Here is a 24831-nt window from a genome sequence, read left to right as displayed (position 1 = left end):
ATAACTGAAATATAATGTTGAACTTTTTTATTCATACTATGAGGGAGACTTCGGCAGTTAAGAATGACAAGTATATCTTGACATGTATATCTTATTCCTATTGACACTGTTTTTTCAAAGTGGACCATCTCCTGACTTAATTTAACTTTTAATGTTCCAGCTCCATTGTTCACAATATTTCAGTGTTCCAGGCATAAATTCATCTGATTTTTTTGCACTTGAAAAAGGCAAACATTCAGTCTTGGTTACACTGAACTGAAACAAATTTGAGATTACGGGACATCTGAACAGCTACAATGATGACAATACAGCAGTATTAATAAAAATAGTAATCCAACATACTATGTATGTATTCAGAAAACATAGTCTCAGAGGGGTAGCCATGTTAGTCTGTATCTGTAAAAACAATGAGGAGTCCTGTGGCACCTTAGGCCTTATTTACACTAGGTCCCTGAATCCAAAATTAGTCCCCCAAGGCCAAATTTGTAAGTGAGGCGTCCACACTACCAAGCCCATTATTCTGGAGAAAGGGGCCATGGAATTTGAACTCTGTAGTCCTGCTTTTCATGAGAAATAATGTTATTCCTGAATTTGTACATCTGAAATAATATTAGTGTTGACATTCCAGTGCTGCTAATTTTAACTAATTTGACTCCAGGAGGCCTCCTGCAGCTCCCCAGAGTGCATCCTGGGACTCTGAGTCCAAGGTAGCATGTCCACATTAAAGAGCTGTCTTGGACTACATTCGATTCTTCCCGTAGTGAGGACATGAAACTTCGAATTTTGTAAAATCAAGTGTTCAGAAGTTGAACTTAGTATATTTGAAATAATTTCCTAGTGTAGACATGGCCTTAGAGATGTATGAGGCATAAGCTTTTGTGGGCAAAACCCATTTCATCAGATTAATTGGAGTGGTGTTTACAGAGGCATGTGTGTGTGTGTGTGTGTATAAAATAAAGAGGGTACTTGTATAAATGAGGCTAATCAAGTCAGGTTGGAAGTGGATCATAAAACATAATTAATACAATATTCAGCTTGAGAACCTAGCACTCCTATGTAAGGAAATTTAGTATTAAGACTGAAAGAAAAATCTGAATGACAAAAGCTTGAGCTTAGTTTTACGGTATAGTCCCTCCTTATACCAGTAAAATTATTTGAGCACTAATTAATACACAGTATAATGCAAGGTACTTTTCACTTAGGCAACCTTTTTATATAGCACAGTGCCAGCTGTTACTGAAAAACTTCAACAGCAGAAGATATTATGCAACAGTACTTTGAAAATATAATGTAAAAATGCAATCCAGACTTGGCACTTATTAGTTGTCTGTCTGCTGTTTTGGAAACCAAGACACAAGATTATGGTTCCAGACAGTTTGTTTACAAGATAGTGAGAGATCTTTATAGCTTTTAATTCCCTTTATAGTTAAGCCATCCAATTCTTTTATGTGTATTTGGTTCACTTCATAAGCATAAGTGCATTTGATATTGTGAAAATGTACTGCAAACATCTTACTTCAGATCTAACAGGGAGTATCTTCTGTTCTTATTCAGTTCTGGGTATCTTCTGTTCTTATTCAAATGTCTGTAATCTGTAACCACTGTGATGTGCTTTGCTTCACAGATTTGTTCTGTTTTCCATGAGTATCCCGTTTTTTGGGTTATTTCTTAAATATTTTTTTTAAGAACATAAGAATGGTCCCACTGAGGGTATGTCTACACTACAGACAACATCTGAGTTACGTCCACACTGAAATCACGTTCTTCCGAAAGTAAATCAAAAGAACAGAGGGGGTTATCTGGCATTAGTAATCCTCTTTCTACAAGGAAGAAGCTTTTTTCCAAAAGAGCTCTTTCGGAAAAAGGCGTGTGTGGATGTGGAAGAGGGGTTTGTTTGTTTTTTCAAAAGAAGAGTCCCCCAGGAAATAACACAGGTGCCCTGGTGGACACTCTGTCCAAATTAATTAGCACTCTATAGTTCCTGTCTTCTGGCCCCTCTTAAAGCTGCAGGAACCCTGGACAAGCCTTGTGGCAGGAAACCGGCCTGAGAGCAGCACCTCACCATGTGGCTCTACCTGCCATAGGTCTTGCCACTCATGGCCCAGCCTCAAGCCCCCTGCTACCTCCTGGCCCTCCCGAAGAGCAGCTCCAGGGGTCCCAGAACCCACCCAGGGGGACCAAGAGCCAGAACCCTCCTGGTCTGGAGCAGAGATCCTATCCCTCCTCAAGCTGTGAGGCGAGGAGGAGACATTGCAGGATCTCTGCTATAAGCGCCACAACACTGAGATAATCGAGTGCATGGCCGAGACCCTGGCGGAGTGTGGACACCCACCCCGGACCCTGGAACAGGTCTGGAGTAAGGTGAAAGAGTTCCGCCAGGGATATGTCCAGGCCAGAGAGTGTAGCTTGCGCTCAGGGTCAGGACCCCACTCCTGCCCCACCTTCGATGAGCTGTACCAGATCCTGGGGGGTAGGGAAACATCTTCCCTACCCATCATGGTGGACTCCAGCCTCGAGACCCCCCGTCATCACCTTGCTGGAGGTCAAGGCGGAGGAGGAGCAGGAAAACCAGAGCCAGCTGGAGGAGGAGGAGGAGACGGACATTGTCACCCTGTCTCTGGAGCTGGCACCTGTGAGCCAGGACGTCTTCCAGGCCTTGTCGGACGCTGGGGAGGGACCTTCAGATGAGTGGTCTTAATTTGTTACATACACAGGGTGGGGGAGGCTGGCTCACAGGGGTCGGGGTGCAAGTGTCATTTGGGCTGCTTGGTCTGGACATCGTGCTGCAGTCCACGCACACGGAACCATGTGCAGCATTAGTGTGAGGCACACGGATGCAGCAGGCAGCCCCTAAGCTCAGGTGGGATCCTGCTGCCAGGGGAGGCCACACACATCCTGCCACGGGGGGTGGGGGGCAGAGGGAAGCACAATCCCCCAGGGATAGGGCTTCCCCCACCCTCAGGCCATTCATGTACCCCCCTTCCCTTTTCCCTAGGGTCCCCCTTTCCAGTACTCGCCCTCCCCCCAACAGCAATTGCAGCCCGAGAGTGCCTTACCTCCATGAGGAGGGCCCCGATGGTGGACTTCCCCATGCCAAACTGGTTGCCCACTGACCAGTAGCTGTCTGGGGTGGCGAGCTTCCAGAGGGTGATGGCGACCCACTTCTCCAGGAGGATGGCGGGCTGCAGGTGGGTGTCATGTCATTGGAGGGCGGGGGCAAGCCAGGCACATAGCTCCAAAAAGGTGGCCTTCTGCATGCGGAAGTTTTGGAGCCACTGCTGGTCATCCCACCGCTCAATGACCAGCCGGTCCCACCAGTCCAAACTGGTGCTGAGCTTCCAGAAAAGCCTCTCTATAGTGGGTTACGGTTGCCAGAGTGTAGCTCCCACACCCATGGAGAAGGTCCCCAGAAAGAGCTTGGGGTTGAGCTCAGTCAGGACCAGGCAGGCAGAAACTGCAGCGTGGCTGTGTGGGGTAGGGTTGTCAGATGGTTGAAACAAAAATACCGCCCCCTGCCTCCCCCCCCAAAAAACGGGAAAAATTCTGTTGAAGGGAAATAAAAGGGGGGGGGGGGCGGGAGACCAAAGTTGTTGAGAGAGGAAAAAAAAGGACCCAAGGACTTATTAAGCCAATAAAATAAAATAAAATAAAATAAAATAAAATAAAATAAAACAGCATTAAAACAGCATGTCCCCTTTAAGAGTGAGGTGCAGGGAACAGGGGAGTGGTTGAGCACTAAGACCCAGGGGAAGTTTTCAGATTTTTTTATATATTTGATTCTATTCATTCTTTCCCATATAATGCCTCACCACCAGTAGCATGGCCTATCAGGTTATTCCTATATATTTTGTACCCTGGTGTTAATCATATTCCATGTATTATCATCATTCCACCATGTTTCTGTGTTACCTGTTATATCAATATCCTCATTTAATACCAGGTGCTCAAGTTCACCCATGTTAGTATTTAGACTTCTAGCATTTGCATACACTTTCTATATAATTTGTCAGTATTTAGTTGTCTGCCTTCATGTGTTATAATTGAATGGGGATCTCTCTGTTTTGTACTATTCCCTTTTCTGAACTTTCTCCTTTCACTTGGTAGTTCTTATTGCTTTATGCTGATGCATACAACTTTATTTCAGTCTGTGACATCTTTGATCAAAGAGACTTCTTTTGTAGTTATATAAGCCTAGCCTCATAAAGAACATGTTCACAGTTCAAGCCAGAAGCACCATTCCTGAAGGAGTAATCAACTATTAAACGGGGCACAATTGAGTGAATTGATATGAATGTAATTTATTTACTGAACCTCTGAAGGGGTAAGGGAAGAGTGATTATTTTGAGGATGAACTTGCTTCAGAATCACAGATGCAGTTCAAATAATTTGTAAAATGTTTCATTACAGTCATGACAGTGCATTGCAGCTTTGGCTCTGCTTCTTGTTTCTAACAAAGTTCATTATTTCATGCATCTGTCCCGGGGCAGTCAAGCTGTAAGAGATACAGCTATTATTACTTCCCTGTTAACCTCACTTGTATGGAAAAGTTTGATCCTCTATCCCCTGGTTCTTGAAGGAATCCTTCTAATTTCTGAAAGTCATTTTTTAAAAGAACATTTGCTATTCTCTCTCAGGTTTGATAGTACCGTAGTAACGCTTCTTCACATTTGGCTGAGTTAAGCTTTGACTGTTGTCCAGCTCTCTCACTGAGAACTGCTAACACAAGCAGTTTAATCTGTTTTGCTGATGCTAGAGATCAGATTTTTGCTCCACGTTTGTAGAATTGTCTTCAGAAGCTGTAGTCATTGATTTCTCATAGACATTTAAGGTCATTTCTCGCTCTCTTTTTTAACGATATTGCTTTCCTATTGTAGAACATTTTGAAATATACTCCATAAAAATGCTGGATTAGCCTATTTCTTAGTTGCAGTCAGGAGTATTTCATAGTAGGTTTGTGTGCAATGTAACATGGTGTCTGGCAATCCAAGGCCCCGATGCTGTAAAGACTTATGTTAAAGGTTAATTTGGATGCTGTGAATAGCTCACTGCATTCAATGGGATTAATTAACCACATGTGTAAAGTAAAGCATATGCATAAGCCTTTGTACAATTGGCATCTAATGGTGTAATGCAAATATATATGAGCTGTTAAATACTTACTCTGTGTGGCTGAAACAAAATACAGGACTATGTAGCACTTTAAAGACTAACAAGATGGTTTAATAGGTGATGAGCTTTCGTGGGCCAGACCCACTTCCTCAGATCAAATAGTGGAAGAAAATTGTTACAACCATATATACCAAAGGATACAATTAAAAAAAATGAACACATATGAAAAGGACAAATCAAATTTCAGAACAGAAGGGGGATGGTGGGGGGGGAAGGTAAATGTCTGTGAGCTAATGATATTAGAGGTGATAATTGGGGAAGCTATCTTTGTAATGGGTAATGTATTTCTGTGTGGGTATGTGATGGAGTGGTGCTAGATTAAAGCCTGGATGCCTGATTCTGAATCCTTATAATGCCTATCATACCTAGAAAGAAACCAATGCACCTCAAATTTCACACGCCACATCTCACATGAGGCTAGAGTTTTTCTGAGAAGCTTGGAAAATAATAGAAAAGAAATTTTAAAGTGACAGCAAACATTTCCCTATGGCGGACATCTTCTCTCTTTCTCACTCACACACACACAGTGAAAAGGGGATGATTAATAGAGAAATTACAAAGAGATGAACTATAAAGAGCTTGTGATGGGCACACATAGAGCTCACCAAGGCATTGAAAGGGTTAGCTAGGTGCTCATTTGACATGTCATTCAGCTAGGAGGCACTTAAGCATGTCTTTAAAACACATTAACATTAATTGAATTTAATTACCTACTTAAAACAAGTGTTTAAGTGTTTGGTTGAAGAGGGAGGTTTACTGAATTAGGACTTGGAGCAGGAATATAAAGAGGGGGCAACAAGGGAGCTGGAAGATGGGTCCTGAGAGTGCAGGTACCCTCTCCCTCTTCTTGCCCTCTGGCTGCAAGGTGGAACACAAGATTGCCAATAGAGCCATGTAACAGGGTAGCTGATCTAGTAATCAGATAGCAAGAGTGAAAATCGGGGCACTTCTTTTTATCGGGGGTGGGGGGATTGTTGCATATAAAGGTTTTAAAAAAGTAAAAATTGAATATGGACATAGGCTATTTGTGATGCAGAGTACACCTCTCTCAATTTTCAGCATCAGCAGCCTTGTATTTTGTGGATGATGCTTCAACCCAGCCTGGCTCCTTCAATCCCTAGAAGCCTGAGCCTCCTTCATTCCCATGAGAGGCAGGAGCTCCTTCTGCCCTATGCAGTTCAGGCTGGAGCTCCTTCAGCCTGGGAAAATTGGGATAAATGTATATCCCTATAGTAAGTTGATCATGATGTGGGGCAAAGCCACTAATATCAGGATAATCATGGTTTTTTTAATCAGAATGTTTGGTCACCAGAGTAGCTGCCTCCCACGTTCCCAGAATCAGGCTTATTTCTCCTGTTGCAGTCAAGATGCACCCTCATTTAGTGGGATGAGACAAGCCCCTGGGAGTTATAAATGAGAGGTAGCTCAAAGGTAAGAGGGAGAATACAGGATCCAGAGTCCTGAAAGAGAAAACACTCAAAAAAAGAGCAGAGCTTGGCTAAGAACTTTTGGGATGGAGATGCTCTTGAGGGATAGTACTCCCTAGAAGAGCACTTGAAATTTAAAAGCAGAAGGCAGTCGGGAGAGGGAGGGAGGGTCACCTATAAATTTCTCCAGACTGCTGGCTTTTTGAACCATAGACCTGTAGCTACAATGCCAGAGTGGGCTGCAGGCTGGGGAATGATGGAGGGTAAAGAGCAACTGGTATGTTGACAGACTGTTGGGACTTGAAAGGTTAAATGTATGGTTTGGACTGTGCTGGAAAATCCTAGATTATGGTTGCGGGTCATTTTTAATAAATTAACCCTACAAAGGGCTATTTATGCCTAGAGAGCTTGTGTGAGATATGGGGATCTCAGAAGAGAGAACTCGAGCCAGGGCTGCTTACAGGGTGATCCTATGGCCATAAGGGAGAAAGCCCTGGAGGCAGCCAACTCATTGACAGTCAGGCTGGCAAAATCCTGATTAAAATATTTTTGGGAGTTGGAGGGGCCAAGCATTTAGAATTTGCTGATTTGTGAGAATCAAAATGATGGTTTAAGTTTAATGCAGGTCTGCTGGAACCCAGACTGGTTTCTGCAAGAAATCCATCTGGCTTCTTGCCAACTTGTCTGCCCAGCTCCATGACAGCATACTACATGGACTGCATCTGAATGGGGTACCCTGGGCTTCCAGAGTCCACAACTCTAGGGAAGCCCCTCAGGTAGGTTGCCCTGGAGCTGGGTCTCTATTTTCTTATACAGAGAATTTCAAAAGTTGTTTTTCATTCCAAATCGGAACCAAGCCAGATTTCAAAGTATCAACATTTTCCACAAAATGGAATAGCTTTTCTTCACACAGATGTGGCTGCCAACTCTGGACTGGTGATACCTGGTATTTTGCTTAAACCACTTGCTCCGGCCAACAAATGATTAGGTGAGAATTACAGCTTTCACTTCTTAAAAAATGAGTTTCTAGCCCTTGTGGTTGCAAAGAAAAGCTTGAAAATGTAACCTAAGCATGATATAGCATCCTGGAAAAGAGCGGGTAAATAAAAAACCCCTCATATTTATTTAAAAATATCATCGTGGCGGGTGGTAATTCATGATGTTTGAAAGCTTGAGGTTGGTAGTACTGCTATCTTGAGCTACAGCTGACCTGGGACTCTGTAAGGTCAGGGCTGGTTTTTTTCCTCAGTTAAAGCATATCCCGCTTTACTTTTTTTTTTTTTTTTTTTTTTTTTAAGACCAAGATAAGGAAAGCCTTTGTCCTAAGTTCATGGTAGAGAAACTCTCCATCATCTGGCAGGATATAGAACTGCAAGGTTCTTACTGACTTGTTTCTTTCCCCTCCCCATTTCCAGGTATTAGGCTGTAATTGTACAGCTGATTCTACACATATACAGCACACTAGATCCTGGCCCATGCCTAAGGCTTCTAAGTGCTAGGGTAATGCACATAATAATTAACACATAATACAGACTCAGAAACTGATCAGCTGCTGACTCCAGATTGTGGTGGTGCAGCTAAGTGGGGCATGTGAATAAGGGATAGGCTCCTGCTGTGAATTGGGGAATGATGGAGGGTAAAGAGCAACTGTTGTGTTCACGGACTGCTGGGACTTGAAAGGCTCCCCGGCCTCTGTTTCACCTTCCAGACCCAGCGGCCAAATCCTCCAGGTCCCCCGCTCTGATCCCCCCCTCTGGTTCTGTTGGCCCCAACCACCTTTGCCCCCTGCTCTCCATACTGGCACCTGCAACTCCAATCCTCCATCTCCTGCTACACCTTCCGGCCCGCCGCTCTGATAAGCTGCACTGCTCCCCCTTCTTCCTGTTTCCCCACCTGCCTCCCTGCCCTGTTCCTGCCTCCACATCCTTGAACAGAGCTCCCTCCACCCTCTACTGACTTGCTGCCCCCCCAGATGGTTGGTGCAGGTGCTTGGAAGACACAGGGCACCAGATGGACAGCCGTGAGGGGGTCCAGTGGAGAAGGATGTAATGTGATTGTCTTAATGTTCTGCACTTCATAATGATCCACTAGGAGGAGCTAAAGTGTAATTTATTGTAAGGCAGATCAGTCAAAAATTTCAGGTTATATAATTAATGAAGGGGTGGTAGTGTGGGCAGGGAGCCCTGGGGGACCTGGAGTTCTCCACACCTACATGTAGAGCTTTGTTCTGGAACTCTCTGTACGAGCTTCAGTTACGAATAGCTAACTTGAATCCACTTTTTTTTTTCTACAGCAGTGATGACTGATTTTGAGGGTCCTCCCCTTAAATACATGCCTGAGGAGCTTATTAAAAACTGTACCCATTTTAGCATGAGATTCAAATTCATTATTTCATAGATGCTCTGTGTGTCTGTAGTACTGGCACTCTGCAGACATCTATATAATAAAGCATTAAAATAAATAAAAGCTGTGTTGATTCTGTAACATAGCACTTCAGCTGTACTGCTTGTGCTGAACAGTCATGTTTTGTAATTATGTAATTTATGACAGGAGACATTAAATAGTGTTTTCACACATAATCTTACCCATTATTTTCCTTAGCATTCAATCACTATACAGCCTTTGAAGAACTGATGTATTGTTAGTTGTGTTATGTTGATTCCTTGAGGTAAGCAGCTGCAAACAAGAGTTTCCTTTCTGCCTTAATCTCTACTGACTTAAGTCTTGGTGTAGCATTGCTTCTGGAATTGGACTTTGGTGGTTGGGCTGAGATTTCTGAAAGAGGCTTGCCTGAATGGTGTTTGACCTCAGTTCAAGGACTGGTATGATGTAGTATAAATAAAAAATCACACTAAGAACATATCCTGATTCCATATTGCTGATTTTTCCCCCAGGGAACTCATTTTCAAGGCCTCAATATCTACTACTGTTTATTAAACAGGTGATATAATTGTAAGACATTACTGTGTTTTCCTGAAAGTCCCCTTTAAATAAACAGGAGCAGGGGGCACTGGAAGAATTTGTATAGTGGGGGTGTTGAGAGCTGTTAAACCAAACTGGAAACCCTGTATATGATGGAATCCACTTCAAAGCAAGGGGGTGCTGCAGCACCCCTCCCCCCCACCTCTTGCACCCATAGTTCCAGCACCTATGAACAGGAGTCTGTCTGCCTGGTACCAACCCATGAACATTTTGTTTTTCAGTTCAGGTGTAAAGTGCTATAAAACAAGACACTGTGCAACACCCCCTCTTGGAAACTTAATATCATGTTCTATGCTGCACTTTTTAAACATCTGGGAATATGTTACATTAAAATCACCTTTAATCAAAAATTAAAAAACAAAAACAAAAAAAGAATGCTTCTCCTTTAGGATGAAGTCCTTGTTAAGTTTGAAGTGACACTTCATAACTCTTTCCAAAAGGTTTATCTTGGAGATGAGAAAAACATTTAAAATATTAACACATATGTATATGACCTCAGGTTAATATTGTCTATATTATATGTGGAAAGTTGTTAAGTGGCTAAAGACAGAAGCTTAGGGCCAGATTCTCTACTGATATAAGTTGGTGCAGGCTCTTTGCCTTAAGTGAAGCAGTGCCAGTTTACACCAGCAGATATTTTCATCCTCATCCATGTTTTTCTAGGCCTCTCTCATTCACTGATTTAGTTTCATCTCCGAAATCCACTTGATGAAAACAGGCTTCTTGGTTTTGGCTCTGGGCATGTGTAGTCACTCCAGGTACGTCACACTGCAGAGTTTTTCTGGAAAAACAGCTGTTTTTCTGAAAAACTACACTTACGTCCATATTGCAATTGTGTTCTTTTGACAGAAAGTCGAAGGAATGCAGGGATTTTTCTGACAGCAATAAACCTCTTTCTACAAGGAAGAAGCCTTTAAAAAGGCGTGTGTGGATGGGGAAGAGGTGGGTGGTTTTTTTGGGGTTTTTTTTGTTTTTGAAAGAAGAGGCCTCCAGGAAAAAGCAGAGGTGCCCTGGTGACCACTCCAGACATAGTAATGACAACTTAAATGTGAGATAGCATCCAATCAATGTGGATGCTATCTTTCGAAAAAGCAGATAACTTTTTCGATGCACTTTTGCTGTGTGGATGCTCTCTTTTGAAATAAGTTTTTCTGGAAGATCTCTTCCGGAAAAGCTTCTTCCAAAGGAAGCCGGCAGTCTAGATGTATTCTCCAGTTCTGATCATTCTTTCTTTCTGAGTAAAATGAATGTAATGGGCATAGCTAGGTGACACAATAGGTTTATGCCTCCTACCTCTAATGACCATTTTTGTTCTAATCGTGTTTTAGGTTACAGACTAAGTTTTGTGCTTTAGCATCTTTGCTCACAGGCCCAGGGCTGTGGGGTGTTCAGCTTCATTATCGACAAGGAAAGCTAGATGAGGGGGTTGCATGCTGCCCACCCTCCTTATTTAATAGTTCTAGACAAAGCTCTTCACACAAATCTGTTTAAAACATTAAGCAGAATGGGGAAAGTTGTGGCAGCTTGATTCTGCTGTCATTGGCTCCAATCAGGATTTATTTTTCTGGTTTCAGTGTAAAACAAATGCAAGATCAGAATTAGGCTCATAGGATTTCCAGTGCATATAACAGACTTGCCCAGACTGGAAATCTTTTAGATGCAACAGCCACTTTGCATGCTGGGACCATAAACAACAATTACAAGTATGGTGTATTTTATTTGCATGGTTGCTAGTTACAGCTCTGCTTCTCAAGCCCTAAAGTGACAGACTTGTATATAGAAGTGATCAAGCATTTTAGACTGAAAGCTCATGACATGTCATGACATCTTAATCCTCATTGTCAGATGCTGCCACTGCTAAAATTATATGAAGAGGGTTTGTGATGTGGACTATTTTTACCTTCAGAGGACATAGAATACTTTCATCTGAGCCCTGTTGTATGCATAAAGATAAAAGACAAGAGGCCAATGCACTTACACAAAGCTTCAATAAATCCAGCGATTTTATATCTCAAAATTGCAAAACAAAGATGCATTCAGGTTGCCACATGTCAGTTCTTTATTTAATGTTACTGCAGCCATGTTGGGTGTTTTTGATTTATTATTTGGGGGGAAAGGGGCATTTCTACCTAATACAGCAAAGCCAACAGGACCTTAGGCAACAGTTCTTCATTTTCATATTTGAGACCTTTGCAAACCATCATTGCTAAAATATAGATCTCCTGAAATTAAAGTCTCTGTTCTTCTAGAAGGAACAGTATAAAAGCACTAAACAAGCAATTAAAAATATAAAGGCAGAAGTGTGCAGCATGCAATGTTCTTAGGGATCCAGAAAAATTCATTTTCAAAATCTATATTTGAAATCATATAGTGATTTTGTTTCTTTAAGTTTGAATCATTGTAAGGAAAAAGAAAATATCTTTTGCAAATGCATTGCTGGAAAAAATGGGCACATCAGGTAGTGGTGATATCTTGTACCTCTTGGTGAAAAGAAGAAAGAAAAAGGCCAGCAATATGGGTAAAATACTTTACATGGCTTGCAATATCCAATCACTCCCAGTCAGCAAACCAGCTGAGATGATGTTTGCTTGAGAAGCAAAAGAAGAAAAATGTGTGCAACTCAGAACTTTTCTTCCTCGGCCGCTGGCTTAGTATTAACAGCACCTGCTCAACTCCATGCCATCTACATCTTGCCATCTGTATCAGTGAAGTCAGAGCTGGCAGGAGAGTTAAGACAAAGATCTGCATTGGAAGACAATTGCTTTCATCTGTCATGGGAGTTTCTCCAGATGGAAGAGGATGAAATACAGGGGAGGGATATGAGAACTGCAGTGAAGAATAAAATCCACTTGCTGTTCTTGAAAAATTGACAAAGGAAAATCAAACAGTAGAGAAAGAAAATGCATGTTTGAAACAGATGCTTTTAGCAGCCCAGAATTCAGGTAAATGTGTTTTTATTCTGTGATTCCAGGCAGGGTTTGAAACCACATTACCTCACACAATAAGTATTAGTCAAATCTATAAAGATTTTGAATGAATCTTTTATGACCATAAATAAGTTTGGTCAGCTAGAGATACACCTGTTTTGTCAATCCACTATTCCTGGAGTTTTTATTATCATGTCTCAGTAGTATGATGTCATTGGGAATTGAGGACTTCCAGGACCACACACAAGATGTTTGGTATTGCCCGGCATCAGGTCTTTGTGAGCAGGTGTTGTGACACATTTCCTGTACAGCTCTACCAGTGTACTTCATGGATGACCTCCCACACAGGTCCCAGATCTGGAGTTCCCTTGTAAAAAAGACTGCCAGATGTTGTCAGATTTTGGTTACATGAATGAAAATTGGATGGGAACTGTAATGGGTCCACCACACTGATTTTTGACTTTCAGCACACTGGCAAGGTGCTGCAGCACATTTATTAACAAGTTCACACTTCAGTTTAATAGCCCCTTTGAAGCTCAAAAATGAAATCTGATATTTTATTGTTTTCATCTACTGCCGCCATATAAGTCTATGTCCTTGGAAACTTTTTCAAGAATGATGTACTGTTGGAACTGATCCTTTCTGAAAGAAACAATAATACAGTACTTGTGTTTTGAGTGGAAATAATTTATTTATCTGGATGTCAGAAATAATAATAGAAATTATATATAAAATAAACCAGATTTTTGTCCCAACATTATAAACTTTGACAGGATTTCAAGGAAAGCTGCATTTGTCCTTTCCAGCACAGTGTTCTGTATTTTTCTTCCATGTATGAACTTTTATTTGAATAACAAATGCTAAATTTGACATTTCTATGCCTCTCAGTCTAATGCCTGTTTAGCAAACAGAACAAGAAATTGGTTTTAAGTAACAGAAAGGTAACCTGTTTATGTGAGAGAGGAAATTTGTCATTTACCCTTTGCACTTTCAGAATACTATGCTGGAGAAAATAAGTGAAGCTTTCCTTTAAATATTGGCTTAAAACTTTTGTTGTTGTTGTTTAAAATGTCTTTGTAACACCCTGATTTTCTCTCTTCTTGTTTAGGGCTTCATCCACAGTCTATTCAAGACAATGGGTGTATTTCCATTGATTTCAGCAGTCTGTGGCTCAGGCCTTTGTTGCTCTGGCACCTGCTGGTGGAAGAAGGTATGGACAAAAAAGTGTGCACTTTTGAAACTTCTGAATTCTATAATAACCTTAATGCTCTGAAGGGATGCATATTGTGCTCTCAGTCTATGCACACAGCTGTCATTGGCAACAGTGAGTTGTGTATGTAGATCTAGAGTTCAATATGTCATTTTTTGACAGCATGTCTGAAAACAGATCATCCTGATCTGGCAGCCTCTGTACATGAACAACATTTGGAGGCATGCTCTCCTGCAATAACTCAACTGACAGAACATTTGGTGATACTTTGTTTTACCCAAATGCACTAAGGGCTCCAAGAGGTGACAGGATACGTTCACTGAAGCATACAGGGCGAGATCTAGACTAGCATCATCCTCACACTTAGATTATATTGAACCTAAAATAAGTAACTAAAAGATTGTTTGTTTTTCTCCATACATCTCCTTCATGCATCTCAGAATTATTGTAGAGAGGAGTCCAGCTCCTTTTCCTTTCCTGTTACTAAGTTTATACGATCTCTGTGACTCTACTACCCTCAGTGACCAATATTATATATTTCAAATGTGTTCTACATACAGTAGTATTAACACACAGCTTTTTATGGAGTAAGTGTTGTATTACTTTAGATAGATTATCTGGGCCGGAAGTGTTAATATAGCTCAGTCACTGTCGATTAAAGAATGCTAAACAAATTGGGGGTTTGTTATGCAGAGACCACAGCTTCCTTAGCAAACACCATGCTAAAAATCCTTTTGCCCATTGATAAAAGATGAAGAAAGGAAGGAAAACAGTTAAAGCATTTGAAATACAAAATATTAAGTAGGGCTGTTGTTAAACCACATCCCGTGTTCTCTTTCCCTGGAGAGCATTTTACAAGGAAATCTCTTCTTGTTTGACACCATTTCAGAGGGTGTCAAAGAGGGTAATAACTGTCCTTTGAGGGAAAAGATGAGTTAGTGAACGTAGGCAGGAGTCATTGATGTTGTTGTGAAAGTTCAATCCCTTTTCACCCTAGGTGGTATTGGGGATTCTGTTGGAGCCAGGAGAAGTGGTGATGTAATCTGGGATCCTCTCTCTGACTGGGTCTGGTGAAGACATCTCTCAGGATTAGAACAAAGAAGATCCAAAATCTCAGGAGACAGTAGGAGTGACAGCCAGGTTGGAGAAGATCCTTCTAATAGCCTCCATCTGTTCTTCTGTATTTTTCCCTTCAAAATATCCTTTCTTTAAGGATCCAAAAAGGGAGTGATGGGTGAAACAGCCAATGCCTTCATTATTTTGTCCACCAATTAAGCAACATACCAATTTTGGTTGCCTGGTTCCTTGTTCCACACTTTTTTCTTATTTGTCAGGCATGATCATAACACAGTTCTTTAAATATGTCAGTCTTGTAGTTTGAACTAATTAAGTCTTTCTGTCATCTTTACGTATGTTTCCCCATCAACGTTCATTGTTATAGCTTACTGAGACATCTTATGAACTTTTACATACATACTTTTTAGAGTTGAGCTACAATTGGGGTGAAATTATAGGTGCAATTATTATAACACTGTCGTTTTTAAAATGTTCCCTTGTTGGGAGGGTGGAGGTCTACCAGCTCAGAAGATCTCCAGTAGGCTACCAGTACACACAATGCTTTTTGGAGCTTCCATGTTAAAGTAGTAAAAACAACAGGCACTCCTGTGGCACTTCGGAGACTAACAAACATATTAGATCATGAGTTTTTTTGGGTAAAACCCTCTTTATCAGATGAGTTGGAGTGGAAATTACAGAGTCATGAGTATATAACAGCAAAAAGCATTTACCTGTCAATTGTAGGACCAGTGTTTATGAAGCTAACTAAGTCAGGCTGGATGTGTCCCATACAAAATATTTGCTATGGAAATTCAAACATCAAAGGAGGGGAAATAGCCTTTGTATAGTGTATTAACCAGTTAATATCTTTATTCAAGCCCAAGCTGATAGTGTCAAACTTGTAAACATAGTAATTAACGTTTAAAGCATTAGATCCTGCTAACATTTCACAGGATGTGCAATAGCTGGTAGCTTATTGTCCAGCAGACCCCCTGTTTACTTAGACAAATATTTCTTGTAACTTTTTTTAATATTGGCAACTGTGTGCACAGCCCAGCAAAAGCTTGTGAGATCCTTTTCTGCAATTGGGTCTTTCCTTTCCAAACACACTTTATGCAAAATGTGTCATTTATGTCTTGAGTGTACGCCAAAGAATTCTCCCTGACTCACCAAGCTAATCTTGTAAACAATGGCACAATCATGTGAACAGAAATTGGCTCAGTTTGTAGGGGACAGTGACAAATTGGCTGGCAGGCTTGATCTGACATGCAAAAGAGTCTTCTCAGTCTGGATCTTAATAAAACAAAGAGAGCAGATAGTGAGATTAGGGGGTTTTGTTGTTGTTTTGTGTTTTACTCTTTATCCTCGACAGGGCCAATGGCCATTCAGCAGCATTAGAATCTAATTGGCCCATAACTACCTAGTAGGCTACAGCTGGGTGCAATCAGGTACTCCAGGTGGTGACTTTGAGCTAATTAGTAATGGAGCAACTGAGCTTGAAAGAGACTGGGAGAGCAGCATAGAGAATTGTTTGAAAGGAGGTGGAAAAGAAAGTGAGCTCTTGTTTAAAGATACCTTGCAGCTGCTCCAGGAACCCAGAAGTGGTAGAATAGTGAGGATAAGCCCTGAATGAAGGGTTAGAGGTGATCTTGAGAGCCCCAAGAGATCTATCAACCTTGTGAAAAGGTGACCAGGGCTGGCCCTAGCTCAAATTGTTCCCCAGCAGAGGAGCGTCTTCAGCCCCCTCCCTGTTCCATTGGTTAAACTTTTGAATATCTTATTTTTACTGCATTTGTAGCCTTGTGGACCTCCCCACACCAGCCCAACACCCTAGGTTGCCTGCCCTTGAATTGGAACTTGAGGGAGAAAGTTGGGTGCTCCTGTCAGTAAGTTCTAATGAGAAAACTGGGGACTGTCCCTATACCAGAGAGGCCCACAGTTTGCATTTGGCCCCGGGGGAAGGGAATAGGAGAACCCACAGAAAGTGGAGTAATCTCCTGTGTGAAGGGGATACCCAGTTAGTCTACAATGGGTAGAAGGAAGTCCCAGGAAGCAGGTTAGGCTACTGTTCTGGAATTTGGATTTGTAAATGGGAATAGGGAGACCCAGGAAATAAAGTCAGGTGCCCTGGGGAAGGGAGCAGGGAGGGAATCCTTCTGGGGAAGGCTCAACATAGGGGAAATTCTGAAGGGATCAGGAATCAAAGCAGAAGTTATTAATTAAGAGAGTTATTTTTGTACTTGCATTTGAACCTTTGTTATTCTAAAAGGGAGTTTGGACTTTGTAACTTAGCCAGAAGACCAAACCATGGCAAACTGTGAGAGGCAAATAGCTCCTGCTCCTCCTGCAGGCTGAAGATACCAATGACCAGGGATAGGCTAAAGGTAAGTGCACCTCATCACAATCCTAATAGAGAAAGCAATTCCCACGTCACACCCTGTAATTCTCTAATGCACCCCTCATGTTTTACATCTATATTTTACTCAGCTCTCCAGCTTTCAGCCTTTCTGCTCACAGGGGTGAAATACTGAACAGTAGAACAATGGACCAAAACTTAGTGGGGGGGGGGAGGGGAGGGAAGGATTTTTTTTTAAAAGACTCTTTTCAGTATGGTGTCTGGAACAATATTTGGCACTAGAGGTTGGGTAAGGTTGCCAGATAGTTTCACAAAAAATACCGAACATGGCGGGGGGAAAAAAAATTGGTTGAGCCAAAGAGAAAAAAAAAAAAAAAGGACCCACCAGACACAGCAGGGGAAAAATGTCCCCGCCTGCCTTCCATCCAAGAAAAACAGAAAATACTGGTGTATTCTGGGTTTTTTTTTAACCTGACAGAAGACACAATTGCTGGACTGTCCAGGTGAAAACCGCACACCTGGCAACTCTAACTGCATGCAGGGAAAGGGGGGGGGGGTTTCTCCTTCCCTCCCCCTCTTGCAAGGGATTCTTCTCTTCCCTCCCCCCACCCCCCAGCCTTTCCCTCAGGTTCCTCATGCCTCCTTAACAGTTAAGGAGGCATTGCCAGTGTAGGGCTAGCTAGGGCTACAAGACGCTGCATCTTGTTGCATCCTGCCTATTGCAGGGAAGGAGTTCTGGGGCTTGCCCAGATGTGGCCACCCCTTCCTCTCTAAATGCACCCCAAGCAGGGAAGGGGCCGGGGGTGATCCTCTTCCTTCCAACTCCTGCAATGTATTCTCTCCCCCTTTCCCCCCCCCCCCCCCCCCCACCTTCCCTCCAGTCCTGCATGCCTCCTTAACTGGTAAGGCTCCAGTCTGCCACAGGCTAGCCAGACTATTCAGGGAAGGGAGAGAAGGGGAGAAACTGGCCCTGTTGTGGCTTCCCCTTAGTTCCAAAAGGTGCCCCATGCAGAAAAGAGGCTCAGGGGCTTCCCTTTCCTCCCACTCTGGGAATGGATCCCCTTCCTCTCCTCCCCTCTCATTCTGCTCATCGCAAAAGGAGTTTTCTGGCAGCCTCCTGAGCCTGGGAAGGAGCAGCAGCCTCTTTCACTGCCGCCTGGCTGACATGCTGCAGGGCTAGATCTCCTGTGTGGCCTCTCCCACGGGCAGGAGAGGAACCAGAAGTATCTGGCTGTGCAGCAGGGGAGGCTGGGGGAAGTTTTTAAAGTGGCTCCAGGGACACCCTGCCCCCCTCCCCTGCCAGACACGACAGAGGAAACATGTGTCCGACGGCCTTCCATCTGAGAAAAACAGAAAATACTGGACATTTTGCATGTCTGGTATTTTCTGGGTTTTTTTTTACCAGACAGAAGATGCAATTACTGAACCGTCCAGGCGAAAACCAGACACCTGGCAACCCTACGGTTGGGAGAAATGTTCTGGATCTGCCACTAGCCCTTATTAAAACCTGATGTATTTCTAGTTCTGAGGCTAGTGATTATTGGTGACAAGGGCTGATGACAGCTTTTAGGTGTTACGGACTTAGAAGGAGGAACAGTTCTGAACAACTGATGAACAGTGGCAGCCTGTCAATACAGGTGAACTAGGCGGTTGCCTAGGGCACCAAGATAAACGGCCATTGAGGGCTTTGGAGGTGGGGATGCCAATCACGCATTTCGCCTAGGGTGCCAGTTGCTGGCAGCTCGTCTAGTGCCACTCCTGATGATGAATCCAGAGCCATCTTGTCTAATATTGGGAAGTAAAGGATATTTATAAGCAAAATGTTGCAATGTCTGAAGATCTGCAGGAGCTGAGGGGGTGGCAGAACATTATTTTAATCTGAGTCTCCACTGCTGTCTCTGATTGGTCCGGCATCCAATGCTCCGGCACTCCTGATAGTCCGGCACCATCGGAAATCCAGAAGTGCTCCAGGCAGCTGGACCATTGGAGCTGCTCTGCGTCTGGCTTCCCCGATTCAGCCACTGCTGAATCTGACCAGCAGCTGAATGGGGGAAGCTAGGGGCAGAGCAGCTGGGGTGCTGCCGGGTGGGTCCTGTAGCGCTGCCCCTCGGAGCTGCGAGACCAACCCGGAAGCACCCCAGCTACTCTGCTGCAGGCATCCCCAAGAGCAGCTGGGGTGCTGCCGGGTTGGTGTCTCAGCGCCGAGGGGCGGCGCTACTGGACCAATCCGGCAGCACCCCAGCTGCTTTGCCGCAGGCGTCACCAATTCAGCCGCTGCTGAAACTGACCAGCAGCGACTGAATCGGGGACACCTGGGGCACAGCCAGACTATCGGAAGGGGGGGCTATGAGGGGTCTGGGGTGGCATCCTCCCACCCCACCCCACCCCAGACATCTCATAGCCCCCCCTTCTGATAGTCCGGCATATTTGATAATCCGGCACCCCCTGGGTCCTAAAGGTGCCGGATTATTGGAAGTTTACTGTAGTTTGTTAATAAGTGTCCTGTTTTGCACATGTACAGTATCCATACTTCAATATGGGTTGTGCTTTTCCACTGTCTAGACGTGTTAATGTTGAATTTTAAATTCCCCCTATTGGTAAAATAAGTTATTTTATTTGTGTCTTTGGGTATTCAGAGAAATGCAAAGTTATCAAAATTGGGATTCTGAACAAATACTATAAAAATGTCAGAGTTCTACAATAAAATAAAATAGGAACTGGAGAAGTGAGTATGTGGCCTAGATTTCAAACCACAGTTTCTTTTGAGTGCACTTATGGTGAGCTGTTGCAGGAAAAAAATCACATAGTGAAGCTCTTTTTAGACAATCAGTCAGAGAAATACGTTCAGCTGTATTTTACCCAGCATGTGATATGTACTGAATCCAAGCTCTAGTCACTACTGCCAAGACATCCTGGTTCCTATAACTGCATGCATATTCTCTCTCACAGATAAAACTCACACAGTATGTGCCTGATACAGTACCACAAACCCACAAAAGGGGCTGGTTCATACACACATGCTTTTGTTTCCAAGAAAACAGAACTGCATTTTTTTAACAAATGAACACAATTTGTTACCCATAGCTATTCCCATTACAGGTTTCAAACCTCTTTCTCTAGCTACATAGACTAACACAGCTACATTTCTATCACTATTCTACATGCTTCCTAATAAACAGTCTAAACTAAATGAAATGCTCATAGTTGCTACTGGAAAGCTGTAGTCCGGGATTAGCACAGCTGCACAGTGATAGGGGACACTCCCTTACATGCCTTCCAAGGGATGAATTCCAAGGGATGAATTAAATGGGTATGGTTGAAAAGTAACAGCAGGGTTTCCTAGGCTAGTGAATGAAGTGATGCTGGGCCAGATTTGTAAAGGTATTTAGGCATTCACTGGAACTTTCAATAGGTTCCTAAACCCTATTAAAATCACCTTATTACTGAACCTACTGTCCAGCAAATGGTGGAAGTGCCAACTAAGAGCCAAACTCTACCATGTATTATATGGATATACTGAGGAGAAATAAGTGTAAGAAACTTCTTCCTTTCTTATACCATCCATTCAGCAACAGAGTGCCTAGTGCTCAAGAAAGTACCAAACTGAAGGATACTGTTGTCAGTCTACACAAACTCCCCCTGTTCCTAGTCCTGGTGAACCTACTTAGTGCTAGGCCAATGAGTGAAGTGCCTAAAACTCTTGGTGTAGATTCATTTTGCTCTAAAGTTGTTTCTGGTGAGAGGTAACTGCATGGCCTTCAATAAGTTAGATAAGATTTGTCCCCTGAAAAAGGAAGACGGGACTTCACAAAATGGTGGAAAACAGTAGAAAAGTAATGGATTTTGCCTCAACTTTTATGCTAAGATTGCTATTGCGAGTGAAAACTGCATTTTCACAACCTAGAGAGAATCTGAGGATCAGCTTGCTCATTTTCTGTATTTCCAACTCCACTCTTAGTGGTGTGTCCCTCTAATGTTCTTTCAGCTGGGGATCTGTCAATGCATTCAGAATTCAGATGGTACTGGTGACTGCTAAGAGTTGTAATTTATCAAGCAGCAATTCTATGCTCCCAAATCCACCTCCTGGTAGGTAGTGATCACATTGCACCCACTAACTAAGCAAGGGATTTGGATTGCACCGAATGGTAAAGTAGGATGACAACGGTGGCATAGACCTCCCTAAATGTACCCTTGGAATAATTTTGCTTTGTATATGGGGCAGGGATGCAACTTTTTGCCCTCTTTATAAGGCAGATCTTTGCAAAACAAATGCGCATTTTGTTACTATGGCTTTTTTTAAAAAAATCCATTTTTACTGTACACGTCTTACATATTTTTCACCTTTTATGTAAGTCTCATACCTGCACAATTACTCAGAGCTCACCCTGAAACAGCTGTTTAAACACTACTTTTGAAGAAATGAGGACTAGACAAGAAATCTGTCATAAACTGTATCTCTAGGGCAATCCCTTGAATAAAGACAGGGGCCTCTCTCATCTCAGACATCCTTCTCTGTCTCTAACACCTGTTCAGAGTGCAGAATGCAGTTCTTAAGCTGTATGTCTTAGGGAAGCAGCTCCCCTGCTTCTGGGCATAAGAATCAGTCCAAAACAAAAAAGCAAACAAAATAATCCTGCCGCCCACAGAGCAGCGTGTATTTACCCTGCAGTTCCCCATAAGGCAAAGATAAGTTTGTGTGAAGGGAACTGGATTCCTAACCCTACAGTGTCTGAGAGTCCCCAGACTGAACACCCAGGGTGCTAATAAAAAGTAAAACAAATGCATTATTGTCTCCTGATATATTGTGATCTGTTGGCCATTAATTTGGTCTGGATACCATGTTTTGTGTGCCATTCTCTTCATCGTGTTAGAGCAGCTAAGGCTGAAGGCTACTCTAACTTATGCTTCCTTGCAACAGCCACCAGAGACAAAAATGCAGCCCAGGCCCAGCATGGCACAAGGGCATCCTGACCTTAGCTCTTTTCCTCAAGCTACTGCCTTACCTACTCTACCAGCTGCAAGGAGGATATGTGACATACAAATCTTTGTCTGATCTCTGTGGGATCTTGTATCCTGCACATCCCAGTAGTGTCTGTTCTAATGTTCTCCCCAGAATGAAAAGTGTATGTGTTTTAAACAGACAGCTACAAGTATATTTATATATTTATTAGAAGCAAAGTAGTGTGTCTCTCTCAGAATGGAAAATGGTGAGGTTTGTAATGGTTCTTTAGATCTGGAAGGAGTTCATTCCACAGTCTCAGACCATCCTCTGCAAGTTCTGTCTTCTGAACCCTTCAGTGTTTTTCACATTATAGAGTTTCGTTGCACCAGAAGAGCATAGTTATTGATCATGGTACTCATCCTGGAGCTTATATATCAGTGAGTACATTTACACAGCAGCGTTATTCTGAAATAACAAAATGCATGTCTACACTACAAGCCTTTATTTTGAAATAAAGTTGAGCTGGAGGACTTCTTACTCTGACTCATTTCACAGGGAGTAAGGGAAGTCGAAGAAAAAACACCATGCTGTGTAGACAGTGCCAAAAGCTTAGTTAAGCTTTTTCGACTTGAGCTACGCAATTGATGTAGCTGAAGTTGTGTAGTTTAATTCGACTTTAGTCTTGCTGTGTAGACAAACCCTAAGAGAATATTTTGCATTCATGCCACAGAGCATTATGAAGATAAGGACTGAGACCTTGAAACTGATTAAAAATTCTATGGGAAGCCAGTGTAGGAGGTGGAGGAAAGGTTTGATGTGCTCATGGTAGCTTGTGTTGCTGAGGAGGCATACTGCAGATTCATACTGTACTAGTTGGTTTTGTGGCCAGGTAGTCCAGCTGAAGTCCTACCATAGTGCTGCTGAGAAGTTCTTAAGATGCCAATAACTGGGGCCTGGTCGTCTTCTGCTAGGATGCAACAGCATTTCCTAGCCAAGGGCAGCTGATAACAGCATCTGTGAGTAATACTTCTTATGTGAGAACTCAGTCTCAGCAAGTAATCCAAGACTACAGACTGAATTGACCCATTATGAATGTGCCTCTCCAATCAGTGGAGACTACACCATGACTGCAAACCCTTCAAAACACTCTCCTCTGTCCACCAGCATTGTCTTTGTCTTGCTCAAATTCAGTCAGCTTTCTTCATCCATGCACTAGGCCACCTTGGTGGGAACAGAATGGTAAGATGTGACGAAAGATAGAGCTGTGTATCATTTGCATATTGCTGGCATTTGAGTCCACATCTTTTGACCAGTTTACTGAATGGCTGCGTGTAGATGTTGAAGAGGACCAGACAGAACAGATTGTTGTGGAATCCCACAGGTAGGAGGACTAGTATTGGAAGTGCAGTTGTTTATCACTACTTGCTAGCTGTATCCCTCCAAATCATTTTAGTGCATTATCCTGAACTCCCGTCACCTCTCTCAGGTGAGACAGCATGATCAATGGTGTTGAATGATACCAAGGAGTCCAGAATGATGATAAAGGATGTTTGTCCTTTATCAGACAGGAGATCATCCATCAGTGCCTGCAAGGCTGTTTCATTAGCCCTGCGCCAGTGTTTCTAATCTTTACAAGTCCAGGTAAGTTGTCTCTGCGAAGCTGTTGCTCCATGCCCCTAGACATGGCCCTAAATGTTTTACTCGCATTTCATTCCATTTTAAACCCAGGAATGAAGAGAGGTAGAATTGCAACATTCTCTATACTCAGACTTTGGTCATGGTATATGAAAAGCATGGAAACTAGAATATGCTTTTTCAGGGCTTGAAAAGCTAGGCTGAATTTTATAGCTTAAGTTCTTGTAAATGAGTGCTTCAAGTCCTAGTAAAACACATTATGCTTAGTTATAATATGGAATCTTCCACTATCAGTTCTACTTTCATATACTTATCAAATGTCCTAAAATAGGGGGTATTAGCAGCTAGTAGGCAGGAGCCAAATGAAGGTTTTGGACTGCTCTAGGATTAGCTAGTATGGCCAGATCAGTCCCACTCGTGAGCCCCAGACCAGTGTTCCCTCTAAGGCTACGTCTAGATGGCTTTCTTCTGCTGAAAGAAGAAATGCAAATTCAGAGCTAATTTGCATATCATCTTCCGATTGCGTTATCGGAAGAGGTTTTGTCGAAAACGAAAGCAGTTTGGATACGGTTCTTTCGAAAAAAACCTTCTTGAAAGAACCCTGCACACCTCATTTTTTTTAGGAAGAAGGGATCTTTCGAAAGGGTTTTTTCCAGAAAGAACCACGTCTAAACTGCTTTCTTTTTCGACAAAACACTTCCGATAACACCATCAGAAGAAGATATGCAAATTCAGAGCTAATTTGTGTATCTTCTTTCAGTAGAAGAAAGCAGTCTAGACGTAGCCTAAGCTGCATGGCAGCACAGCTTCACAGATGGTTAATCAGCATAGATCTGACTGACTGGGAGGGGCTGATTAATCATGCAGTTTAGGGGGAACACTGGCCAGGCCCCTATTCACATCTCAATCTCACAGTTTAGGTACTGGAGCACAGTCCCTGCTTGCCCTTGCTGGGGTTTGGCTTTGGTCAGTCAGTTAAAAGGTTGTTGGGGTAGGTGCCCCCTGGTCAGCCTGGGCTGGATAAACAGTTCTTTCCAGCTACCGGATGGACTCTCAAGCTACCTGGGGGATAGGAGCCCAAACACTCCTTGTCGGAGCCTCTCACCTTCCCTGCTGTCTCTGGCAAT

General features: G+C 42.8%; 1 long non-coding RNA gene across 1 annotated transcript in view; it reads left to right on the top strand.

The window, feature by feature from the left end:
* Positions 1–12294: 12294 nt before the first annotated feature.
* The window catches only part of LOC142826722 (uncharacterized), a 43174-nt gene continuing 30637 nt past the window's right edge, over positions 12295–24831 (top strand). Inside the window, exons 1-4 of the long non-coding RNA XR_012900930.1 lie at positions 12295–12520; positions 13614–13715; positions 14713–14855; positions 17064–17155. This is a non-coding gene — a long non-coding RNA (uncharacterized LOC142826722). The remainder of the gene's footprint in view (positions 12521–13613; positions 13716–14712; positions 14856–17063; positions 17156–24831) is intronic.

The sequence above is a fragment of the Pelodiscus sinensis genome, chromosome 2 (assembly GCF_049634645.1).
Source record: "Pelodiscus sinensis isolate JC-2024 chromosome 2, ASM4963464v1, whole genome shotgun sequence".
Lineage (NCBI taxonomy): Eukaryota > Metazoa > Chordata > Testudines > Trionychidae > Pelodiscus > Pelodiscus sinensis.
The sequence above is the reverse complement of the archived record's forward strand: the minus strand, read 5'-3'. Positions and strand labels throughout refer to the sequence as shown.